This window comes from Loxodonta africana, chromosome 12, assembly GCF_030014295.1.
Source record: "Loxodonta africana isolate mLoxAfr1 chromosome 12, mLoxAfr1.hap2, whole genome shotgun sequence".
Taxonomy (NCBI): domain Eukaryota; kingdom Metazoa; phylum Chordata; class Mammalia; order Proboscidea; family Elephantidae; genus Loxodonta; species Loxodonta africana.
The window spans coordinates 12,821,519-12,849,121 of record NC_087353.1 but is presented as its reverse complement, the minus strand read 5'-3'; positions in this window follow the sequence as shown (position 1 = coordinate 12,849,121).

Here is a 27,603-nt window from a genome sequence, read left to right as displayed (position 1 = left end):
ATTATGATGAGAGGGGCTACAGGAAGGCAAGAAGAGGTGGACCATTAAAGCTAACGAGGGCCAGGTCATTGCCCACAATAATCTCACCCTCCATGTACAGGGCAGTTGGAAAAAAATACAGTGAGATCTTGTGAAGATTTAGCACTCTCAGAGAACTATAAAATGGGAAAATTAAAACATGACATTTGCTTCTCTACCATTAAAGGCATTTCCATTTTAAAGCAGGTGTACTCAAAGGCTGAGTCCGTTACTAAGGGTTGGCTCTTGCTTTATTACTTGGATTTTTATTAAGCAGCAAATCTCTAGTGTGAGAGAAGGCTCTGGTTTCCCACTTTCATCTCATGGTTCATTTCCCTGTGATCAATCTTGCTTACTGATATCTACTCGGGATTTCATGCCTGTGGTCTGCAATATGATGAGGTAGAAACCTATTTACACTGGTCCCTCTACTCGGGACATCATGTTCAGATCAAATGTAAGAAAAGTCACTCAAGCCATTAAATCAAATATTACATCAAAATTCTCTGGTTCTTATTCTGCAAGGCCTTTTTAAATCGTGCCCCATAACGGCAAGATATCTCTCCTGGCTCTTTTTGAAAAGTTTTGATTAAAACAGATATATATGTGTTTCACTATCGGAATCGACTCAACGGCAAAGGGGTTTGGTTTTGGTTTTTGGTATAGTTACTTAAATTTTAGTTACAATTTCCTTTCAACTAACATTTACTTAGCACCTAACATACATCAGGCACTTTGCTAAGAGCTGGAAATCATCCATATGAAAAATAAATTTTCTTTCCCTACAAGGTGTTTATTATTTTCAGTGCCAGTTATAAATCCTAGAGCTACAATCCTACTCTAACACACTTTTGAGATTCAGAATATCAAAACCCAACTGAAAGATCAGATAAACTTCCAAAAGTTTGCTATTCTGAGTGAATATACACACAAAATATTGAAAATTATCTGATAGAATATGGGACACTCATCTCCCCACTTTGTTGCAATTCTTCCCGCTAACATTTTCTTTTCTTTGACCTTGAATTCCAAGCCAAATTGTTACATTTGGTCAAGGAAACTCAACCACAGAGCAAGCACTCTTATTTTAACCTTAAAATTTCTAAATCCTCTGAAATTTATTTGGGGCAAGGAAGTCTGACATGCGATCCCATAACAGCTGGATCCTCTGCGATGTGAAGAAGGGCTTAGGTTTGGTGACAATCTGTGGAAACCGTAAGTCGGGCCTGAGAGCTGAGGAAGGAGCCAGGTTAGGTGGCTGACAGTAGCCCATCCTCCTAACCCACTCCCCTTCTCCTCACTCTTTCTTGCCTCCACAGCATCTGCAAATTGTCAGGCTAAGTTCCAGGGCTGAGAACTCCCTCCTAAGGAGCACCTGGTGGATTCTAACTGCTGACTTTTTGGTTAGCAGCCGCAGCACTTAACCACTATGCCACCAGGGTTTCCTCCTAACATCTACGTTGATTAATTTCTGCTCACTTAACATGACTTTCCCCATTTGCTAATACTTTACTCTGATTCCAGTCAACCCCCTCTCTAGCCCCTGCAACCCTTCATTTTGGTTATCAGTACCGCCTGACAGCTCTGGGGTGACCACCACTCCCCTCACTATCTTAGGCATACTCTCGCTCTCTTTCTCAGCCTACTCTTTACTCTCGAGATAAAGTCACCTAAGGCCATTACATCAAATGTCACATCAAAACCTATTGGTTCCTATTCTGAAAGGCCATTTTAAATGGTGTCCCATAACCAATTCATTCCTGTTCCTATCTTTACATGTGACTCAAAATGGTCTATTGGAGCTCCTATTCTAATATGAATCAACTCATATATATATTTGTTGTTGTTAGGTGCTATACAGTTGGTTCAACTCATAGCAACCCTATGTACAACAGAAAAAAACATTGCCCAGTCCTGCACCTCCTCACATTGTTGCTGTGTTTGAGCCCATTGCTGCAGCCACTGTGTCAATCTATCTTCTCTAGCGTCTTCCTCTTTTTCACTGTCCCTCTACTTTACCAAGCATGATGTCCTTCTCCAGGGACTGTCCCTCCTGATAACATGTCCAAAGTACGTGGGACAAAGTCTCGCTATCCTTACTTCTAAGGAGCATTCTTACTATACTTCTTCCAAGACAGAACAGTTCGTTCTTCTGGCAGTACATGGTATATCCAATAGTCTTCACCAACACATAATTCAAAGGTATCGATTCCTCTTCGACCTTCCTTATTCATTGTCCAGCTTTCGTATGCATATGAGGCGATTGACAACACCATGGCTTGGGTCAGGAACACCTTAAAGTCACATCTTCGTTTTTTAACACTTTAAAGAGGTCTTTTGCAGCAGATTTGCCCTACATAATATGTCATTTGATTTCTTGACTGCTGCTTCCATGGGCGTTGATTGGAAATCCAAATAAAATGAAATCCTTGACAACTTCAATATTTTCCCTATTTATCATGCTGTTGCTTATTGGTCCAGTTGTGAGGATTTTTGTTCTCTTTATGTTGAAGTGTAATCCATGCTGTAGGCTGTAGTCTTTGATCTTCATCAGTAAGTGCTTCAAGTCCTCTTCACTTTGAGCAAGCAATCTTGTGTCATCTGCATATCATAGGTTGTTAATAAGCCTTCCACCAATCCTCATGCCACATTCTTTTTCATATTATAATCCAGCTTCTCGGATTATTTTCTCAGCATACACACCTTTCCTGACTTTAAACCATGCAGTATCCCCTTGTTCTGTTCAAACGACTGCCTCTTGATCTACGTACAGTTTCCACATGAGCACAATTCAATGTTCTGGAATTCCCATTCTTCACAATGTTACCCATAATTTGTTATGATCCACACAGTTGAATGCCTTTGCATAGTTAATAAAACACACAGGTAAACATCTTTCTGGTATCCTCTGCTTTCAGCCAAGATTTATCTGACATCAGCAATATCCTTGTTCCACGTCCTTTTCCGAATTCAGCTTGAATTTTTGGCAGTTCCCTGTCGATATACTGTTGCAGTTGAATAAATATATGTTTGTGTGTGTGTCTTACTTTTTTCCCTCAGTTTTTCCTACTTCTTCATAGTGTCTGAAAAAGTCAGACACTTGAAAACCTTCCTAATGCAGTGTTCTTACCCACTGCCTTGACTCACAGCTCCCTCCAAAATTTGCTCCACTTCCTGGCCACGCCATCTGCCACTTTTTCTTTGATCTCCCACAACGGTGCTCCCCTCTCTTGTCAAGACTCACTGCTCCTGCCTTCTCCTTTCCTACCACATTTTACTCGTTTTTATTAATTGCTTCAATATCCATTGTTAAGGATTGAATTGTTTCCCCAAAAATGTGTGTCCCCTTGGCTAAACCATAGATCCCAGCATCGTGTGATTGTCTACCATTTTGTCATCTGATGTGATTTTCCTATGTGTTGTAAATCTTAGCCCTATGATGTCAATAAGGTAAGATTAAAGAAAGTTATGCTAATGAGGCAGGACCCAATCTACAAGATTAGATTGTGTTTTTAGTCAAACTCCTCTGAGATAGAAAAGAGAGAAGGGAGCAGAGAGACAAGGGGACCTCCTACCACCAAGAAAGCAGAGCCAGGAGCAGAGCATGTCCTCTGGACCTGGCGTCCCTGCACTGAGACACTCCTAGACCAGGGGAAGACTGATGACAAGGACCTTCCCCCAGAGCCAACAGAGAGAGAAGGCCTTCTGCAGGATATGGCACTTGGAATTCTCTTTGTTAAAGCCATCCTCTTGTGGTATTTCTGTTATAGCAGCACTAGATAACGAAGACAGCCATGGTGACTCCTTCAACAAACATGTCAAGCATAAGTTTAATACTAGAAAAGAGAGACAAAGGCTTTTATTTAAAAAGAAAAAAATTTCTGCTCTCAACTTAAAATTCAGAACTTTTTAACACTCAGACTCCACAAGTCTTCTGCCATTTCAGACATTCATCACAAGCCATTCCAGTTGACCATCTGCTCAGACATATATCTTAGATGTTTTTATTGTTAGCTGCTGTTGAATTGGCCCCCCACTCATGGTGACACCATACAGAAATGGAACCAAATGCCAGAATAAAATGTGGCCTGGTCCTGCACCATCCCCACGATGAGTTGCTGACTGGACCGTTGTGACCTGTAAGGTTTTTGCTGGCTGATTTTCAGAAGTGGATTGTCAGGCTTTTCTTTCTAGGTCACCCTAGTCTGGAAGCTCCACTGAAACCTGTTCAGATCATAGCAACACTCAAAACTCCACTGACAGGCAGGTTGTGGTTGCACATGAGGAGCGTTGGCCAGGAATCAAACCTGTGTCTCCTGTACGAACGTGAGAATTCTACCAGGGAAAACCAATGCCCCTAGTAGTTGTTACTACCATGTAAAACTACTCCAAACCCCTAAATCTTCATACACATAGTCCTGTTGCTGGCTATAATATTTTATCCTTCCACCTCTTTCAATACCTATCTTCTACTAAACCTGCTTTTTCTTTTGTGTTGTGAACTCAATCGCACAGCTTCTCCTGATTTTCCCAGTTTGTCACACCCGGTATAACTCTATTTGCCTCTACAGGCAGCATGGACCACAAGGCCAATCATTTCCCCAAGACCTCACTGTCCCTTCTGGCATTGTCACTTTATAAATCTCCACCCCTGGGCCACTTGGCCATCCACTTCACCACCCAAGCCAGGGCTCAACAATTGTCTATGCTTCTGAAAACATGAAGAATTTCTCCATGACTGAGTAATATAGAAAACTCGTTGCTCTCTTTAAGTTCATAAAGTTACATTTTGACATAGTGGATATGGAAACTGCCTAAATTTTGTGTATAAAAAACCGAATCTGTTGTTGTCAAGTTAATTCTGACTCATAGCGACCCTATAGGACAGAGTAGAACTGCCCCATAGGGTTTCCAAGATGCAGCTGGTAGATTTGAACTGCCAACATTTTGGTTACCAGCAGTAGCTCTTAACCACCGGCGCTCCAATTCTGTGTACACTTCCAAAGTTTTCAGAGAATGTGTAGTTTCTCACACAGTATTCCTTATGGCATGTTTGCCGAGGTAAATATGTATTCTGTGGCAGTTTCATGGGAGAACTACTGTGTGTTTATAAACAATGTGAAGTTATCCAGATTTTAATTGAATAATTGATTTCACTTTTCCAAATTATGTTTCCATTAAAAAGCCAATATTTATAAAATTTGTGTTAATTTGAGGTTATGTGGACCATTAAAGAAAAAAAAATTAAGTTAATTTTAAATTCCAGGCTACTTTAATTACAAGCTTGTAAGAAATGCATCATCTGTTTGGAGAAGAAAGTGGAGTATGTAAACCCACTACAGCTGGAGCCAATAAAACCATCTTTGGGGAAGGCACTGTGGAGCACCAAAAAAAAAAAAAAAAAAGCCATTGCCATTCAGTCGATTCCAACTCATACCAGCCCTATAGGACAGATTAGAACTGCCCCATGGGGTTTCCAAGAAGTGCCTGGTAGATTTGAACTGCCAACCTTTTGGTTAACAGCCGAGCTCTTAATCACTGCACCACCAGGGTTTCCTGTGGAGCACCACAAGTTTATAAAAACAATAAAAAGTAATACAGAGGCAGAAGACAGCAAGGTGAGAAGGGGAGGAACCAAAGAAGGAAAGAACAGGGGAAAGGGAGGATAGAAGGGAGGAGAAGGGGAAGAAATACTGATGAGGAAAGAAGGGAAGAATTGAGGGAGCATTTTATTAGATGCTGATTATATGCCAGACACCATAGTACATGCTTTCACATACATCAGGGTATTTAATCTTCAGAACAATCCTGGGAGGTAGACATTACTTCTATTTCTTTTTCAGGCAAAACCACTAAGGCTCAGAAAAATTTGCTCAAATGACACAGTCAACTTATAGGAGAGGTGGGATTTCTGAGCCACAAACCAGATTCAACCTGTGACACCTAAAGTGGCTGTAAAGGAATGTTACCCAGAAGATGCCTAGAAATAAGAAAAGGAAGTGTCTTTAATCCCCTCCTTACAACAGAAAGGTACAAAATTCCTTTGCTGTTAACACAAATCTGATTAACTATTCTTATGCTATGTGAGAATTCCAAAACTGAGGCACCTAACTCGTATCTGAACATTAGCCCAGGTCTGAGCCCTGACTCCATCTTAGCTTTTGTTTATTTACCCCACAACTGTCAAACCCCTAGTCAGACTTAAGAACCTAACAGAGGATTTCCCCTCCAATTGTCAAACCCTTAGAGGGACTTAAGTACATAACAAAGGAAAGGTTGTTCTCTGCGGATAAACTAAAGGTACGAAAAGAATGTTCCTAAGGGAGGGTCTTGACCCAAGACCCTTGACAGGAATCTCCTAAGCAGCCCTCAGGAAATGTTTAAGATACAGACATACCTTGGAGATATTCCAGGTTAGGTTCCAGGCCAACAAATAATGCTAATACTGCAATAAAGCAAGTACCCCGAATTTTTTGGTTTCACAGTGCATATAAAAGCTATGCTTACACTATATTGTAAGCATTAAGTGTGCAATAGCATTATGCCTAAAAAAAAATGGACATACCTTAATTAAAAAATACTTTATTGTTAAAAAATGCTAACTATCACCTGAGCCTTCAGCAAGTCTAACCTTTTGCTGGTGGAAGGTCTTGCTTCAGTGTGGATGGCTGCTGACTGATCAGGGTGGTGGTTGCTGAAGGTTGGAGCGGCTGAGGCAATCTCTCAAAATAAGACAACAGTAAAGTTTGGAGCATCTATTGACTCTTCCTTTCAAGAAAGATTTCTCCGTAGGTGCGATGACGTTTGATAGCATTTTACCCACAGTAGAACTCTCTCAAAATTGAAGTTGATCCTCTCAAAGCTTGCTGCTGCTTTATCAACTAAGTTTAGGTAATATGCTAAATCCTTATTATCATTTCATCATGACATTCACAGCGTCTTCACCAGGAGTAGATTCCATCTCAAGACTTTCTTTCCTCATCCATAAGAAGCAATTTCTCATCCGATAAAGTTTTATCATGAGAGTGCGGCAATTCTGTCACATATTCTGGCTCCACTTCTAGTTCTCTTACTATTTCCACCACACCTGCAGTTTCTTCTTCCACTGACGTCTTGAACCCCTCAATGTCATCCATGAGGATGTTGATATTTGACCTGCTCCCATGAATCACAAATGTCCTTGATGGCATCTAGAATGGTGAATCTTTTCTACAGGCTTTTCAATTTACTTTGCCCAGATCCATCAGAGGAATCACTATCTATGGCATGTATAGCTTTATAAAATGTATTTCTCAAATAATAAGACTTGAAAGTCTAAATGACTCCTTGATCCATGGGCTTCTGAATGGATGTTGTATTAGCAGGCATGAAAACAAGATGAATCTCCTTGTATATCTCAATCAGAGCTCTTGGTTGACCAGGTACATTGTCAGTGAGCAGTAATATTTTGAAAGGAATCTTTTTTTTCTGAGCAGTAGATTTCAACAGTGGGCTTAAAATATTCAGTAAACTTGTTATAAACTGATATGCTGTGATCCAGGTTTTGTTGTTCCCTTTATAGAGCACAGGGAGAGTAGATTTAGCATAATTCTTAAGGGTCTTAGGATTTTGGGGGATGGTAAATGAGCATTGGCTTCAACTTAAAGTCACCAGTTGGACAAGGTGAGTTGGACTGTCCTCTGAAGATTTGAAGCCAGTCATTGACTTCACCTCTCTAGCTATGAAAGTCCTAGATGGCATCTCCTTCCAATATAAGGCTGTTTCGTCAACATTGAAAATCTCTTGTTTAGTGTAGCCACCTTCATCAATTATTTTAGCTAGATCTTCTGGATAACTTGCTGCAACTTCTACATCAACACTTGCTACTTCACCTTGCACTTTTTGTTATGGTGATGGCTTCTTTCCTTAAACCTCATGAACCAACCACTGCTAGCTTCAAACTGTTCTTCTGCAGCTTCCTTACCTCTTTCAGCCTTCATTTACTTGAAGAGAGTTAGAGCCTTGCTCTGGGTTGGGTTTTGGCTTAAGGGGTTGTTGTGGCCAGTTTGATCTTCTACCCAGACCACTAAATCTTTCTCCACATCAGCAATAAGTCTGTTTCCCTTTCTTATCATTCACATTTTCACTGGAGTAGCACTTTTCATTTCCTTCAAGAACTTTTCCTTTGCACGCACAACTTGGCTACCTGTTTGGTACAAGAGGCCTAATTTTCAGTCTATGTTGGCTTTTGACATGTCTTCCTCACTAAGCTTAATCAATTCTAGTTTTTGGTTTAAAGTGAGAGATGCATGACCCTTCCTTTCACTTGAACACTTAAAGAAAGATACCACATGAGTCACTTCTCTGTGTAGAAGGATATTTTCCTGATCTTCACAAAATGTCTTTGGAAGCAGTAATGTGGTCCTTTTCTACACAACAAGTACCAGGCCCCACCCGAGCTGCTTGATTGTCAACTCCCAGGGATGCATGTGTGCCAAGAGAGGCAAGTCAGATGAAAGACGGGGACATTGTGGCAGGAGAAACCTCCATTTTTTTCCCATCATTACATCCCAGCAAGAATTGTGGTACCCAGCTCTGTGCTAACATCATGATGAACACAAAAGACTATGTTATGATAAAAAAAAAAAAAAAGATAGGCATCCTTAAAGAATTTAAAACGTAGTTGTAACAAGATTAATGCTCAAAGAGTCATTTGAACCCTAGACGGTAAATAAATAATTATTCACTGCATTTTCATGTGTCGCCTCCTCTGAGAAGAATTTCCCCACTTTCCCAAACAGAACTCATACTGCTTTGTTTCCGGAGCCATTTGAACATGCCTTGCCTAATACTATGTAGAAACAGAGAAAAGATTGAAGTTGTCAAGGATTTCATTTCACCTGGATCCACAATCAACAGCCATGGAAGTAGCAGTCAAGAAATCGAATGACATATTGCATTGGGTAAATCTGCTGCAAAGGACCTCTTTAAAGTGTTAAAAAGCAAAGATGTCACCTTGAAGACTAAGGTGCACCTGACCCAAGCTATGGTATTTTCAACTGCCTCATATGCATGTGAAACCTGGACAATGAATAAGGAAGACTGAAGAAGAATTGACGCCTTTGAATTGTGGTGTTGGTGAAGAATATTGAATATACTATGGACTGCCAAAAGAATGAACAAATCTGCCTTGGAAGTAATACAACCAGAATGCTCCTTAGAAGCTAGGATGGTGAGACTGCGTCTTACATACTTTGGACTTGTTGTCAGGAGGGATCAGTCCCTGGAGAACATCATGCTTGGCAAAATACAGGGTCAGGGGAAAAGAGGAAGACCCTCCACGAGGTGAATTGACACAGTGGCTGCAACAACGAGCTCAAGCATAACAACGAGATTGTAAGGATGGTGCAGACCTGGCAGTGTTTCGTTCTGTTGTACACAGGGTCTCCATGAGTCAGAACTAACTTGACTGCACCTAACAACAGCAGCAGCAGCATGTACAAGGAGCCTGGTGGTGCAGTGATTAAGCACGAGGCTGTTAACCGAAAGGTTGGCGGTTCATACCCATCAGCAGCTCCACAGGAGGAAGACATGGCAGTCTGCTTCCATACAGATTGCAGCCTTGGAAACCCTATGGGGCAGTTCTACTCTGTCCTGGAGGGTTGCTGATTCATGAACATCACAGCAGGTGAGTCTCCCTCTCCAGACTGAGTTCTTTAAAGACAGAGTCTGTCATTTTAACCATCTTCATAACCTGCCCCATCAGAGCACCTAGCACAGAGCAGTGTTCATATTAGTACTTGACAAATGAATAAATCCTATCAATTATAAATTCTGTTTTTTTTTTTTTCTTTTTAAAAACAAAGTTTATTTCTATTTAAAACAATACTCGAAGGGGCTTAAAAAGTCCCAAAGGACCAAAGATACCCGAATTTAATATGAGATCATAGTCAGGGGCTGGCTTTTGCTGCCTCCGTTTTGAACTACGCATTGTAAGTGTTTCTGCCACTCTGGGCGTCTCTAGACAGTGGTGATTCTTCTTGTCTGAGAGTGGCGGCTTCCTCTGGGATTTGCCATACTCACATAAGGCTGACATTCCAATAAAGACAACTAAAACAAAGCCAGAAATAATCATTACTCTTCCAAGGGAGAAACAGAATTTTATTATTATTATTACACATTTCTTTTCCTTTTCCATATGTACCTAGGTTTTCAGAACTTCAACTATAAAAATGGGCAGAATTTTCCTTGACAATATCAGTAGAACCCTTCTGTTTTCTTGTGCAAACTGCAATACGATCCTGACCAACCTCTCAGAACTCACCTTCACACGCTTCACAGGTGCCATGGGCTGAGAATTTCTTTTTAACAAGGTTGGTGAGAAAGCTGACTTCATTTCCTAAGTCAGTTCAGTGGATATAGCAAGGAAAAAAAAAAAAAAAAAACATGTCCGTGGAGTTGATTTCAATTCATAGCAACCCTATAGAAAGGAAGAGCAAAACTCCAAAATTCCCCTTTGGCTTTTTGAAAGAGATACTACCTTGCAAGAAAACTGGCATTTAGGTAGGTAGGAGGGAACAGTGAGGAATTCTATTCATGATAAAACTGGGAACTATCTTGTTCTCCCCACCCCAAGTATCCAGACCCAATCATATCCATCAAGATTTAGACAAATTATGAAGTAATGTTAACCACCAAGTCATTCTTGGTGATTAACATTACTTCACAATGTTAACCACCAAGTTAATCTTAGATAAGCTACTTTACCAATAGCTCTCCACTTTAGCTATAAACACTATAGCAAACACAGAGTGGTTATGAGCCAGAATAATCCTAGGGAACCAGGCATTATGTATTGAATTGTGCCCCCCAAAAAGATTTGATGAAGTTCTCACCCCTGTACCTATGAAAGTGATCCAGTTTGGAAATACCGTTTTTCTTTTAAGCTGTTATCAGTTAAAGTAACAAGGTCATAGCAGAGTAGGGTGGGTCCTAATCCCTTCTGAGTGATGTCATAAAAGGGGAGGACAGGTAGAGACAGATATGCACGGGGCGGGGGGTGGGGGAGACACCACGTGAAGATACATCTATAAGCCAAGGAACACCAAGAGACACCTAGGGTTACCAGAAGCTGAAGGAGACAAAGAAGGACCTTCCCCTAAAGCTACAGGGAGAGCTTGGCCCTACCAACAACTTGAATTTTGGACTTTTAGCCTCCAGGACTGTGAGACAATGACTTTCTGTCCTTTAAAGCCACCTATTTTGCAATATTTTGTTATAGCAGCACTAGTAAAGTAAAATACCAGGTCATGGAAGGAGGGAAGGAGGGAGGGAGGGAGGGCAGGAAGGAGGGAAGAAAGAACAGAAGGAGGGAGGGAGGGCGGGAAGAACAGAAGGAGGGAAGGAAGGTAGGAAGGGGGAGGGAGGGAGGGAAGGAGGGAAATGGGGGAAAGAGGGAGGGAGGGAGGGAAAGAGGGCGGGAGCGAGGGAGGGAGGGAAGCAGGCAGGCAGGCAGGCAGACAAGACTTCCAGGCAGCTTTTGCCACAAGCACCTGAAAAAACTGAGATTAATCCAAAGAAGCAAATACCTGTAAAGCAGCCCAGTCCAATAGGAACATTTTGTGAGTCACAAACGGAATTTGAGATTTTCTCATAGCCACATTTTGAAAAAGTAAAAACAGGTAAAATTAATTTCAATAATACAGTTTATCTAATTCCATAGGAGTCCTGGAGTAACGCCAGGGGTTAAGTAGTTTACATGCTCAGAGGGCAACACGGCCCTGGAGGCCCGAGTGAAATCTCACCCCTGTGCTTTCTGGGGCAGCTTCCGCAGATAGAATCACGACATTGTACATAAAATCCATGCAATGTTTCTAAGCTAAGCCAGACTCTTCTTGGTGAACAAAGTTTCTATTTTTGATGAATCTCTAACGCTGGTTTTGCTCTGACTCAATTACAGAGTTTATGAGACAAGTGGAAAGACACATCTCTCCTTAATCATGTGTTGACACGATTATAACTCAAAAAAAATCACCTGTATTTGAACTGTGCAAAAATAAAACACACATCATTGAACAAAACCTCTGTTAGCTTCCACTTTGGTGGACTTATTCTCAAGATTGATCTATGAAGTACTGAGGGGAAATGTAAAATGAAAACAAATGCACCTCGCTTTCCCATTGGACCCTTCTCTGCTTTTTCATAATATCTCCTGGTAATTGGGGACTGGTTTGTTTGTGTTTCCTCTTCACTAATTGAATTACGGAGACTGTGCTCTCTCTCTCTAAAGGGCAGTGAGGGATGCTTCTGCTTACCTCATCCATTCCCTAGGGTAGTCCTGGAAGTGGTTAAAAAGGTTTTTGAACCAGCCCTTCCCAGGTTACCCTTGTAGGCAGGACAGAATCAACATGCCTCTGGCCTTGAGAATACCTATATATTTTTTTTCTCCCTAAGAAAGTGAGTGAGTTCCACACAGCTTTATTTCTGCCTAATGCCAACAGTTTGAAGCTATTGTACTGAGAACTTCACTGAAATGATGGCAGGCTATCTTAAATGGCAACAGTAACGGGTATGATCAAAGAACTTAAATCTCCATGAAGATTACCCAAACGTTAACTTCCGTGACTCTGAGCTCCGTGAAGGCAGCCTGCGGACACATTCTGATGGACAGAGGAGTCTCTGTGACCCCCAGCCAGGAGGAATCTGAAAAGGAGTCTTAGCCTCAACACAAACAGCAGGGTCTTTGCATATTTCACTTTGAAAGTAGATGGCAAAGATAAAATAGAACAATGAGGTTCCAAGTTATTCCTCTGATCAATCCAGCACACTGTGACCATCTTCACTTCAGGCTATAAGTTTGATCCTTGGAGGAGACTTGACACTTTCTTTTTTAATTAAACGATTCTAACCTTAAATGGGAAGGGAGAGGGAAGATAAAAAATTTATTTCTGTACTCTGCAAATGATACTGTATAAATAGTTGCTTAGAGTTATATTTAAAGATAGTCTTATATTTAAGAGATATGATATCTGGAAGAGTTCAAATACTAGTCTCTGGTGTTCCAAACTCTTCTACATAATAAACTAAAAAATTGAATTTTATTTATCTGCTGGGTAAAGATTAAACAACACCATAGGGTTGCTATGAGTCGGAAGAGACACTACGGCAATGGGTTGGGTTTTGGTTTATGCCACTTACAGAGGATCCCTGGTGGCACAGTGGTTAAATGCTTGGCTGCTAATCGAAAGTTCAGTGGTTTGAGCCCACTGGCCGCTTTGAGGGAGAAGGCTTTGGCAGTCTACTTCCATGAGATCACAACCTTGGAAACCCTGTGGGGCAGTTCTCCTCTGTCCTATGGGTGGCTATGCGTTGGAGTTGACTCTGCGGCACAACAACAACATGCCATTAAAACAGCAGGCTTTTCCAATTTGGTAATGGGAATTAAGTCGGAGCGTCTTAAACTTTATATAAACCAGTTAACCATAGGCAACTTCTCTCAGCAGGAAAATCAGCTTTGCAGTGGTTAAGAGCTTGACTGCTAACCAAAAGACTGGCTTGAATCCACCGGCCACTCCTAGGAAGTTCTACGGGAGAATTCTACTCTGTCGTAAAGCATCACTAGGAGTTGGAATTGACTCGACGGCAATGGATTTGGTTTGGGTTTACAGGATGAACATGTAATTTTTTTCCAATAAAATCTCCTCCTGATACAGGTACAAAAAAAGAAAAAACTCATTGCCATTGAGTCAATTCCTACTCAATGTGACCCTATAGGACAGAGTACAACTGATCCATAGGGTTTCCAAGGAGCCGCTGGTGGTTTAGAACCACTGACCTTTTGGTTACCAGCTGTAGCTCACTGTAGCTTTTAACCACTGTGCCACCAGGGCTCCATATTATAGGTACCCAGTGCCGTCGAGTCGATTCCGATTCATAGCGACCCTGTAGGATGGAGTAGAACTGCCCCATAGAGTTTCCAAGGAGCGCCTGGGGGATTTGAACTGCCTACCCCTTGGTTAGCAGCCTAGCACTTAACCACTACACCACCAGGGTTTCCATATTATAGGTAGCTGTTTGCAATTAAGGAGCCCAGAGCTATATATTTTCCAGATTTCTGGGTAAGGGCTTTAATCAAATGCAGTATGAATATCAGGCATCCCCAAGAATATAGTTCAGACCATTTTTACTGGTGTTTGGGGCCCCATAGTATCTTAACTTGCACTCACTTGTATAAGAAACTTTTCTAGACCGTACAACCCTTTTAATTTCTGAGTGTTCTACAAACAAAAGACAGCTGGAGAGATGAGGCTTGGGGTTTGAACTCAGGAAGCAGGATGATTCATAATGTCTGAGCCCAGGGAGGAAGGAGGCGAGAAGGTAGAAAGACAATGTCTCAGTTTGGTAGCGCTGCCATAACAAGATAGCACAATGTGGGTGGCATTAAAGAACATGAATTTATTTTCTCACAGTTCTGAGGGTTAAAAGTCCAAACTAGGGTTTCAGCCATGTTTATTCCTTCTGTGGGCCTCTCTTCTAGCTCTCTTTTGCATTCTTTTGCTTGTAGACAGGTCCCCAACTGGTGTCTCTTCCCCTTGTGTGTGTCTAGGTGTCTTTTCTGCTCTTTTATGACACCACGCAGTGATTAGGTTAAGGACCTACCCTACTCTGGAATGGCCTCGTTAACATAACATAACAAAACCTCTATTCCTGAGCAAGATCATATTAACAGGTACAAGGAACCTATCACAGTTGAGTCGGATTCCAGCTCTTAGCATCTCTATATGACAGAGAAGAACTGCTCCATGTAGTTGCCAAGGCTGTGTCTTTGCAGAAGCAGACCACCACATTTTTCTCCCAAGGAGCTGCTGGTGGGTTCAAACCACTGACCCCTCACTCAGCAGGTGAGTGTTTAACCACTGTGTCACTAGGGCTCCTCACTATAACTGGTACGGGAGATAAAATTTCAACATATATCTTTTAGGGGGATACAATTCAATCCACAACAGACAGTATCTTTCCATATTATCTGGCCCATATGTCTGGTCTATAACAGATCCTCAATAAATGTTTATTGAATAAAGAAGTGGAAATGCTCAAGAACAGAAACCCATTGCTAAAGTACAGCATAAGTTAATTACCCATGAAGGATGCCTTTAGTGGGAAAATTATAATACTCCTTGTGGCTGGTCCCATTGCCTCAGCCACAGCCTACGCCATACCGAAGGGAATTCGTTCACTTAAAGCCTCTGCCAGAAACAGTTACTGATGACCTGGGTCCAGTTCTTATGTTGAAAAAGTAATAAAACAATGTAGCAATGCTAGGTTACATGGCCTCCGCCTTTCCTTGGAGAAAGAATAACAGTGCTAAAAACAAAAAAGGTGATAACGACTCCAGATTCTAAGTAGGTCAGAGGTAACTCAGCAGGTTGGAGAGATTGGCTTCATATACAGGAATTAAGCAAAGAAGCTTTGGATAAAGATGTCCCTAATTACTTTAAAATAGAGCTGGAACAATGAGACTAGAGGAAAATAGGAACCAGGGGTCTCACTGCGGGAGAAGGGGGTTACAAATGTGAAAATGGGGAAAATTAGATGGAACTCTATAGCGTTGAACTGGAATTAGAGGTATGGCATGGAGTCATGTTTTTTAATTTGTAAATATAAAGCGATAACTATAGAACTAAGTATAGATGTATCTAAGTGTCTATGTTAAAAAAAAAAAATTGTTGCTGTCAAGTCAATTCCAACTCATAGTGACCCTATAAGACAGAGTAGAACTGCCCCATAGAGTTTCCAAGGAGCACCTGGCAGATTCAAACCGCTAACCCTTTGGTTAGCAGCTGTAGCACTTAACCACTGTACCCCCAGGGTTTCCAAGTTTCTACGCAGAGGTCCTGATTCTGATGATTGTGCTGTGGTTATATTGCACATCCTTTTTAGTGGCAGATGCATCATGAAAAAATTCCAAGATGGTGGAGACCCCATCCCTGCAGCTTGCTCTCAGGTGGGTAAAGGTATATACATATATATCTATATATCTTTTTACTACTCTTGCAGCTTTTCTATAAGTTAAAAAAAAATTTTTTTTAATCCATATAAGTGTATAAACATTCCAGGAAAGAACTTTGTACTTGGGGTTAGGTTCCCTCTCAAAATTATTGGAAGTAACTTCAACCGGCGCCCAGCTGCAATAATAAAGGGCGGCAGTCACTATCAGCCCTATGTGGATGGTTGCAAGTTATTAACAGTGTCAAGGGTTGCTTTGACCTCCATTAATTAAGGCTCATTTGAATGGGATCTTAAGTGAGCTGTCACCATTGCGCTCCATCAGCCTCGGGCAAATGGCCGGGCTAAAAGGATGGTGCCAACAGCAAGGTCGTAAAGAGGACTGCACAGAAATCCGACCCACAATGCATACCAGGTTCTTCATCTTGCATTCTTAACAAGCAATGACAGGAATGAATAGAGTCAGGCTCCAGAAGACTTACCTCGGTCATTTTTACCCAGACCTTTGGATGAGGACTTATTAGACAATGAGATCATATAACTAAATGCTGCTTTGCCTGCCCTTATTCTGCCCCCTCACTTTAACCAGAAAAGTCAGCCTTTTCTGGGAACAATGTAACTGGATGAAGACAGATCCCCACCACTTTAATGTTACTGTAGGTCCTTTTTCAAACTAAAGCCACAGGGCAAACAGACCAGTGTGATAGCACCACGCAAGTCCAGGAAGACTTGCAAAACCAGTATCATTAAGCATGCCTTTCCCAGGATTCATTGGTGGTGTTCATCTCCTAAGGAGTCACCTGGGCCCACAACATGAAGGAAACAGCTCTTCTCTGACCAGCACAGTTTCTGAAGTGGAGTTATTTATTATATCTACATTCAGCGTGATATCATACTTAGACCTACAAAAGTGTACCTGTAGTTTTGCAGTGATTTTAAGAAGGGCTCCTCTGAGTAGCTCTGTACCAACACAGAACTATCTACTGAAAGCTGCTTTTTCTTCCCCTATTTTTGTTTTCCAAAACAGTAATCCCCTTTGGCTCCTAAGTGGTCCAACTAGTAGTAAAAATGTGCTACTTTATACACAGTATTGCTATCTCCTCCCTGATTCCATGTTCAATTCAATCACTTCTATATGAATTTACATAATTGTCGGCTTCCATTAAGATACCGGGCTTTCTGTATTTACCGTCTTTGTTGTTGTTGTTAGCTGCTGTTGAGTTGGCCCCAGACACATGACCCCATAAACAACAGTACAAAATGCTGCTGGGTCCTGTGCCATCCCCATGATTAGTTGCAGATTGAACTGTTGTGACCCATAGTGTTTTCACTAGCTGATTTTCAGAAGTAGGTTGTCGGGCCTTTCTTTGTAGTCTGTTATAGTCTGGAGGCTTTCCTGAAACCTGTTCAGTGTCATAGCAACACTCAAGCCTCCAGTGACAGGTGGGTGGCAGCTGTGCATGAGGTGTATTGGCCAGGAACCAAGCCCAGGCGTGCCATGTGGAAGGCAAGAATTCTACCCCGGAATCATCGTTGTCCCCTTCTGACCTTTAGCCAGTTGCTGTTGAGTAGATTCCAACTCATGGTGACCCCATACGTGTCAGAGTGGAAGTACACTCCATAGGGTTTTTCAATGGCTGATTTCTTCAGAAGTAGATGGGCCTTTCTTCCAAGGTGCCTTTTGGTTAGTAGCCTTAATTGTTTGTGCCACCCAGGGACTCTCATCTTTTGGACAATGATAAATTTTTCCTGGGCTCAAAAACAGATCCAAAATCCACTTAATGCCCTTCATAACATAGTTCAAACATAAAAGGGAGAAATATCTACTATGAGTTACTTTGCACATAAGTAATTGCAATCCACAGGTCTGCAAAATGATTTAAAAACTATAGATTACTATCTCTAAGTCTTCATTTGTCCAAATTTGGTACATATTTGTACCTAAGAAATCTTCCTAAGGCCTTTTGTTATTTGCTATTATATGCTCTACATCCCAGAGAAACAGTTTACGAGGTTTCAAAACAATATAAAAATCCAAGGGTTTTTTTTTTTTTTTTTTTCTGTTAGCATTATCTTGTTGTTGTACCACAAATGTTTCTATGTCTTTATTTTCCTTTTTTTCCAAACTAAACAAACAACCTTAGAACCTTTCTAGGTAATGGCCTTCCTTCCATGTGATCATTACTCATTTAGGGCCATTTAATGAAGAAATACTTTCTTCTTATAGGATATTGTCCACAATTGGGTAAAAAGAAAAGGAAAAAATAATAACACTAAGCATGCTTCAAAAATAATAAGATCCCATGGGCAAAATCCTGCTGTTAGATATATGTGGCTTTAACCTTCACTAAAACAAATCAAAGTGGCATGTCTGATTCTAAGTATAAAACTTAGACCAGTGGGTTTTATTTTAAGTGGACTTTCCACAATATTGTAGAGTTTACATTATACCAAATGGGGGCAATTAATCCAAGACTATGTAGTTTATCTAGTTTATCATGAGTTGGCTTGACTATAAAAAAAGGTATTTCCCTTGATTTCTTGCCACTTGTTTAATTATCCCCAAATCATCCTTCATTTAGTCTAGAAACAAAAGAAATGTGAAGGGCTTCCGAAATACAATCAGCTACAAATTGTCCACGCATGGTGTTTTAAATGGATTCATGACTCCTTTCATCTTAACAATGCTGATAGATAATGAGGATGGTAGAAAGGGATGAAATGCATGCAAGTCAACAGACCTTAACAGGCACTTACTGTGTGTAAAATATCATGTCAGGGCAGGCAGAAGAAGAAAGGATAGTCCCTGCCTTCTCAGAACTCACGACCTTCATGTTACCTCAAATCCTGTCTATAACGAGGCAGGGTAGAAATAAAAAATAATAAGTAAATAGTTCAGGAACAGGAGACAGACACAATCACAGTAAGATGGACTGTGGTGAAAAGCCTTATTTGAAGTACAAACAACCTTCTCCAGAAACACAGAAGGTGCGATAAATTCTCACTTGGCGGTTCAGGGAAGCTGTCACAGAGGAGATAAAATCTGAGACAATTTTAAAAGGTAAGTAGGTTTTGATCAGTCAAAAATGGGGAAAGGATATTCTAAGTAGAGAGAGAACAGCGTGAGCAAAAGTATACAGACGTGAAAATACATGATGTGTTCAGGGAACAGCGAGGAGTCAGCTATTAATGCCAAATCTTTGAGAAACGCGTTATATAACGTATTCTCATACTGAGACAAGATCCTGGACTGCTCCATTCTTGATCCCATTAATTCTAAGAAGCTTGGTATCGAGCTTCCTTATTCTCGTCTCATTAGGTGAAAATGACAGAGTGAGCATTGTGGCAAAAAGAAAGCGTCTTCTCACTGGAGCTGGTGAGGTTATTAGTCCAATAATGCTATCCTTTCTCCTGCAGTTTAATAATCACTTTCAATATCGTTAGCTTGTCTTTTCTTTCAGCCTCTAAATTAATTTACAGTCATCATCTACTCAACATAATCACTCTAAAAATAATAAAGGGAAGTGTTGCTATAGCCTAGGATTTGTATTGAGGAAATTTAAAATGATTCTTCATTAACTACAATTGCTCCTTTTCAGTTCAGTCTAAGATTCCTCTTTGATGAACATTATGAGAAAAATCAAGTAAGAAAAGTCGAGTCAAAATATGGACTTAGCAAGTATTTGTGACTTAAAAACCAAATATAATTTCACTTGTGGCAAAAACAGGATTATCCAATATACAGCAGTCCAATAGATGAAGAGATGTCTTACAGTTACCAAAATTATCTAAATACATATTGCTCTGAAAGGAAGAAAGACGCAAATTACTTGCCATGAGGCCTATTTCTGAAATTCACTGCTCAGTTGGACATTAGGGCATTATGTGAAGCTGTGAAGGTAGCTTAACTCTGAAGATTTTTAAAGAAGGAATATTAACAATTCCCACATTATCAATGGATTAGTTGTGTGTATACATTTTATGCATATGCAAAAATCCTTCTAAAAAAAAAAAAACCAATAAAGAATTCGAACAAAGTGCCAAGAACCACTAAGAAGCATAAAATAATATACCCTAAACTGAAACACCTATCTTTTTGGCTGCTTGATCAAAAAACGACAATAGAGTTCGTGAAGGGAGAAAGGCAACAAACAGATTTTTGCTTTAATAAAAAAAATAGACTGTCGAAAATCCTGCAGGCAAGTCTGAAATATAAAAACTCTTACATTAAAATATTCCAACTTGAGAGCATCTGATAAAACTGGTCATCTAGCTAAAAGGATGGGAAACATGAATGGCAAAAACATTGGTCAGAGAAGTTTCATTTCAAAGTAATTCATAAACTAAAAAATGGTATTTTTTTTTACCTCCACACAAAGAAAACCAAATTTTCTTTTCTGGTTCTATAGATCTATTATCAAACTGGATGATCCCACTAACAAATCATTGCAATAAAAAACAAACAAAAAACAATTGCTGTTGGGTCAATTCCAACTCATGGTGAATTTCTCACGGCTGCTTGCAAACCCTGGTGATGTAGTAATTAAGGCTGTTAACTAAAAGGTTGGCAGTTTGAATCCACCAGGCACTCCTTGGAAACTCTATGAGGCAGTTCTACTCTGTCCTATGGGGTCACTGTGAGTTGAAATCGACTCGGCAGCAACTGGTTTTTGTTTTTTTTGGGCGGGGGGGAGTGCGTATGCCTTTCCCTGGGTGGTGAAAATGGTTTGTTCTCTACTAATCTAAAGGTTGGTGGTTTGAACTCACCCACTTGCACTGAGGAAGGTATAGCAATCCGCTTCCATAAAGAGCAAACCCTGTTGCCCTCAGGTTAACTCCAACTCAAAATGACCCTACAGAACAGAGCAGAACTTCCCCATAGGGTTTACAAAGAGCAGGTGGTGGGTTCAAACTGCCAGCTGCACAGTGGTTAAGAGCTATGACTGCTAACCAAAAGGTTGGCAGCTGTAGCTCTTAACCTCTGTGCTACCAGAGCTCAGCCAAGAAAACTCTACGGAGGTTTTTTAGGGGGTTTATTTGTTGGTTGGTTAGTTTTTGTCTCTTTGCCTACAAAGTGTATGAGATTCTCAGAGACATAAGATCTGGTAGAAGCCAATTTCATGAAGAATAATGGTGACATTTATCGAGCACCTTCCACGTCATGGGCCTGTGCTAAGTGCTTCATATATATTACCTCGTTTTAATCCTAATAACAGCTCTGGGAAGTGGGCACTTTAATTGCATCCATCTTAAGAAGAGGAAACTTGGAGTTAAACAAAAATAGCCCACCCAGAATGTCACCTTTTCTCTTACAATGCTAGTGTTTTTTCTGTGTCTTGAGAAGCGACAGGCATCTATCTACCTGCCCAAGTACAAGCCTCTCCTTAAAAAAAAAAAAAATTCCATACATTCATAGTAATTTGCAGCTTATAAAATATATTTACTGCAGTAGCTCCTTGAGTCTTTCCTAACCCTACAGGAGGTAGCCCTGTGGTCACTGCCTTCATGTTTTCATCAGGACACGGTTCAGAGTGGCAGAGGTGAACATGACACTCGCACAGACGTGCACACATGCTCCCTGCTCCGAGCCCAGTGAGCTCTTCTCCTCCTCCTCAGTGCCTCCCACATCATCATCTTAGGAAGAGGAAATGTGAGAGCAGGAAATGATCAACTGATATGCTCATAACAACAGCCAACATTTACAGAACACTTCAAGCATACCAGGTACTGTTCTTAGTGCTTTAAATGTGTCAGCTCATTTAGTCATAACAACTCTGTGAAGTCAGTGCCATTGTAAGTCCCATTTCTACTCCCAAAGTCACTAAGTGGGAAAGTGGGGATACGAACCTAAGTAGTCTGGCTCAGGGCCTTCACTCTCAACCACTGCGCAATACTGCCTCTCAAGGCAATGCCTCAGGATGATAAAACCAGGGTATAGGGATGCAAGAAGCTTTTCCTTTCTCTTCCATCACAGCATGTAACCTTCCAGAAAAAAAAGGAATGATAGAGCAAAATACCTCTTGAAAACGTCGTGAAACATTAGATTTCCTTCAAGATGATTTAGACTATTGTTGTTGTTAGTTGTCTTACAGTCAGCTCCAACTCACGGCAACCTTAGGTATTACAGAATAAAATGCTACCCAGTTCTGTCCCACCCTCATGGTCACTGGTATGTCAGCCCCAGCAAAAAATCCTGCTTTTTATGATTATCTTTGCAAAGTTAAGCCCACAAACGGACTTCAAGAGTCATCTCTTTAATAGAAGGTATTACATCCAAATAATAATGATTATCTATAGGTAGTGGTATTAGAGTAAATTTTGATTTTGTATTTTACATTTTATGCTTTTGCAAATATTCTATGTAATTAACGCACATTATTTTTTATTTCTATACTTAGGAAAAATAAGATTTTTTTCTTTCTTTCTTTTTAAGAATAACCCCTTTAACATCTTTTTTATCCTGCCCTAGCTTTACAGGCTATGTGATTTGTGAGGTCTTCAGTAATTTTTGTGCTTGAGTAATCTTCAACAAATCCTAAATATAAACACTTTTATGAAATTTATTGACACTGAAAAAAGCCCATATTTGTATGGCTTGCCCTGCCAGCCATCCTAGCACAGTGTGGCCATCTTGAGACAAAGCAAGCAGTGTTCCCAGGTAAGGAGCTCAGGAAGGCAACTTCACAGAACTCCCAATAGGAGACAAAGACACTGTGTAGACAAATCCAGAGTGAAAGGAGGTGGATCTAAGGAACTGGATCCAAGGAGGGAAAGTGCAGAAAGGTAGGCAAGAGCTCCAGGGACTCTGGTGATCACAAAACAGGCAGGGAGTCAGGCTTAGGGACAGGACTACTACTCACCAGCAGTGGTCCCTGCCCATTTGGACTGGTGGCCCCCATGGAGTAGTGGACCCATAAAGTGGCAGCTGGATATGCCCCACCTGACTGACTCCGGGCAGCCCCTCTTCCACATTTGGTAGGGTCCAGGCCCTGACTGGCAGCTGCAGGCTACAGGGAGTGCCCCAGCACCATGCCAGTGGCCAGAGGAGCACACTCCCCCTCCCCACCCTCCTAGTGACTGTCAGTGCTCCCTCCCCACCACCTCACCCTCAACCTGTGACCAGCAGCATGCCCTCCCCCAACACCAGACCAGCACACACCAGCCCACCCACCTACCCCCACCGTCTCACATGCCCTCAACCCTGCATGGTAACTGGCAATACAAACACTCCCTTCACTCCACCCAGTCTTGCCCACCTGGCAATCTGAAGCACATCCTCCTGACTTGACCACCAGCCATGTAAGATATTCTACTGGTCTCCCGTTCAGTAGCAAGGAAGAATGAAGAAAACTAAAGACACAAGGGAAAGACTAGTCCAAAGGACTAATGGGCCACAACTACCATGGCCTCCACCAGACTGAATCCAGTACAACTAGATAGTGCCCAGCTACCACCACTGATTGCTCTAGCAGGGATCACAATAGAAGGTCCCAGACAGAGCTGGAGAATAAAATGTAGAACAAAATTCTAACTCAAAAAGAAAGACCAGACTTGCTGGCCCAATAGAGACTGGAGAAACCCTGAGAGTATGGCCCCCAGACACCTTTTCAGCTCAGGAAAAAGTCATTCCTGAGGTTCACCCTTCAGCCAAAGATTGAACAGGCACATAAAACAAAATGAGACTAAAGGGGCACACCAGCCTAGGAGCAAGGACTAGAAGGCAGGAGGGGACAAGAAAGCCGGTAATAGGGAACCCAAGGTTGAGAAGGGAGAGTGTTGACATCCTGTGGCATTGTAAACCAATGTCATAAAACAATGTGTACTAACAGTTTAATGAGAAACTAGTTTGTTTTCTAAACCTTCATCTAAAGTATAATTTAAAAAAAAAGAAAGAAATTCCCCAAGACATATGACAATCAGACTTTACAAAACCGAAACCAAAGTCAAAGGAAGAATTCTGAGAGAAGCTCATGAAAAATGAAATATCACTTATGAAAGGGCACCAATAAGACTAAGCACCGATTTCTCCTCAGAAATCATGCTGGCAAGAAGGCAATGGGATGACATATATAATATCCCAAAAGAATTTCCAACCAAGAATCACATATCTACCAAAATGTTCTTTCAAGAACAGTGACAAAACTAGGACATTCCCAGATAAGCAGAAATTAAGGGAATTTGTAAAAACCAGACCAGCCTTACAAGAAGTATTAAAGGGAGTCTTTCAGACAGAGAACCAACATCAGACAACAATCTAAGATAAAGACACTCAACAGTATCACCCAGATACCAACCCAGATAAAAACCTCACAAAAGCAAAATAAAGCTGTTAAACTGATTACAAGAAACCAGAGATGTTAAGCTGTAAATGATGACAACTTCAAAATAAAAAGAGGGAATAAATGGTGTCATTATAGAACTTCCATATGGAGAGGAAGTCAAGAAGATTTCAAGATATGAGAGGCTGTTTTAAACTTAGGAGGAAAAAGGTAAACTTCAGGGTAATCACAAAGAAAACTAATAAATCTATTCACCAAAAAAAAAAAAAAAACCAGTTGCTGTCCAGTAGATTTCACTCATAGTGACCCTATAGGGCAGGGTAGAACTGCCCCACAGGGTTTCCAAGAACTGCTTGGTGGATTCAAACTGCCAACATTTTGGTTAGCAGCCATACCTCTTAACCACCATGCCACCAGGGTTTCCCACCAAAATAAAGAAGAAGAGAATCAAAAAAACTCGGTAAACAGAAAAGCAACAATGAATGATAAAAAAAAAAAAAAAAGCCACCACAATGAATGATAGGAAAAGAAAATCTGTGTACAAAAAGAACTCAGCACAGAAAATTACGAGGAAAAAAGAAACCATTAATAGCACACACACACACAAAATATAACAAATTGGTAGCAGTGAATTCATGCCTATCAGTAATCACACTGAATGTAAAAGGATTAAGTGCACCAGCCAAGAGGTGGAGGGTGACAGAATGGCTAAAAAAAAAAAAATGACCCATAAGATGATGCCTACAAGAGCTACACCTTTGACACAAAGACAAAAATAGGTTAAAAATTAAAGGATGATACATCTAGGTCAATTGGCATTAAATAGTTCATAAAGAAAATGTTGTACATCTTACTTAGGTCAGTAGCATCTGGGATCTTAAAAGCTTGTGAGCAGCCATCTAAAATACATCTATTGATCCCATCACATTCAGAGCAAAGGAGAATGAAGAAAATCAAAGACATGAGGAAAATATCAGTCCAAAGGATACAAGAACCACATGAACCACGGCCTGCACCAACTTGAGCCCAGAAGAACGAGATGGTGCCTGGCTACCACCACTGACCAATCGGAGAGGGATCACAGTAGAGGATTCTGGATAGAGCAGGAGAAAAGTGTAGTACAAAATTCAAATTCACAAAAAAAGATCATACTTACTGGTCTGACAGAGAAAGAGGAACCCCCAAGACAGTGGTCCCCAGACACCCTGCTAACACAGAACTGAAGCCACTCCCAAAGTTCACCTTTTAGCCAAATATTAGACAAGCCTATAAAACAAACAATGACACACTTGAGGAAAGAGCTTCTTAGTTCAATCAAGTATATGAGACCAACTGGGCAACACCTGCCCAAAAGCAAAGACAAGAAGGCAGGATGGGATACGAAACCTGAACAAACACACACAGGGAACCTGGGGTATAAAGGGAAAGGAGGAGAGTGATGTCACATTGTGGGGATTGCAACTAATGTCACAAAACGACAATTTATGTACAAATTTTTAAATGAGAAACTAATTTGTGCTGTAATGTTTCACCTAAAACACAATGAATTTTTTTTTAAAAATCAAAGAATGGAAAAATATATATGAAGCAAATAGTAACCAAAAGAGAGCCAAAGTGACAATAATTCCTGATAAAATAGACCTTAAGTCAAAATTCGTTATAAGAGACAAAGAAGGGCATTATATAATGATTAAAGTGTCATCTTCAAGAAGATATAACAATAATAAATATTTATACACTCAATGATGAAGCTCCAAAATGCATAAAACAAGTTCTAACAGAATTGAAAAGAGAAATAGACAGCTCCACAATAATAGTAGATTTTAACACACCACTTTTTATGAAGGATACAACTAGAGAGAAACTCAACAAAGATACAGAAGATCTAAATAACACAACCAACTCGACCTCATAGACATATGCAGAACACAGCACCCAACAGCAGCACAGTACACATTCTCCTCCAATGTACATGGATAATTCTCCAGAATAGTCCATATTTTAGGCCACAAAGCAAGCTCAATGAATTCAAAAATATTGAAATAATACAAAACATTTTCTCTGACCATAACAACATAAAACTAAAAATCAATAACAGAGAGATCAAGGGAAAAAATTAAATACATGGAAACTGAATAACACCTTAACTTAAAAAGTATTCGTAATAGAAGAAATTTTTAAAACTCTTAGAATCAAATGAGAATGAAAACACAACATACCAAAACCTTTGGGACACAGCAAAAGCAGTGCTCAGATGAAAATTTATAGCAATAAATGGACACATCAAAAAAGAAGAAAGGTCCAAAATCTATACACAGTTATCTCCTCTTCTCCACAGGTACTTTCCATGAAGCATATCCAATAACAAAATTCTCACTGTCGCTCCCAAACCAGTTCCTCCTCCCACGTTCCTAGGTATCTTGGTCATCTAGTGCTACTATAACAGAAATACTACAAGTGGATGGCTTTAACAAAGAGAAATTTATTTTCTCACTGCCTAGTAGGTTACAAGCCGAAATTCAGGTCACCAGCTCCAGAGGAAGGCTTTCTCTCTGTCGGCTCTGGAGGAAGGTCCTTGTTTGCAATCTTCCCCTGGTCGAGGAGCTTCTCAGGCTCAGAGACCTTGTGTCCAAAGGACGCACTCTGCTCCTGGTCCTGCTTTCTTGGTGGTATAGGGCCGCCAACTCTCTGCTTGCTTCCCTTTCCTTTTATCTCTTGAGAGATAAAAGGTGGTACAGGTCACACCCCAAGGAAAGTCCCTTTACCTTGGATCAGGAAGGTGACCTGAGTAAGGGTAGTGTTACAATCCCACCGTAATCCTCTCAACATAAAATTACAATCACAAAATGGAGGACAATGATACAATATTGGGAATCATGGCCTAAATTGATACACACATTTTTGCGGGGGACATAATTCAATGCATGATACTAGGCTTGAGTAATGGTGCTGTGATCCACTCATTGTCCAAGCCAGAAACTCTGGGAAGAGCCCTGGTTGATTCCCCTCCCTTCATCATCTACCATCCATCACTTGCCAAATTCTGCCGATTTTACCTCCTAAACACTTCTCCATTACCACAGCCTGCATTCTGGTCCGAGCACTGTCCTATCTCACCCGGATTACTCCATAGCCTGCAAAGCAGTATCTATGCCTCAATCTTGCCCCATCCCTCTAATATGCATTCTATTTTGCACTCAAAATGATATTTATTTGATTGTCACTTCTCTGCCTAAAATACTTTAACAGCTTCCTGTTGCTTTTAAAAGGAGCCCTGGAGCCCTGGTGGCACAGTGGTTAAGCTCTCAGCTGCTAACCAAAA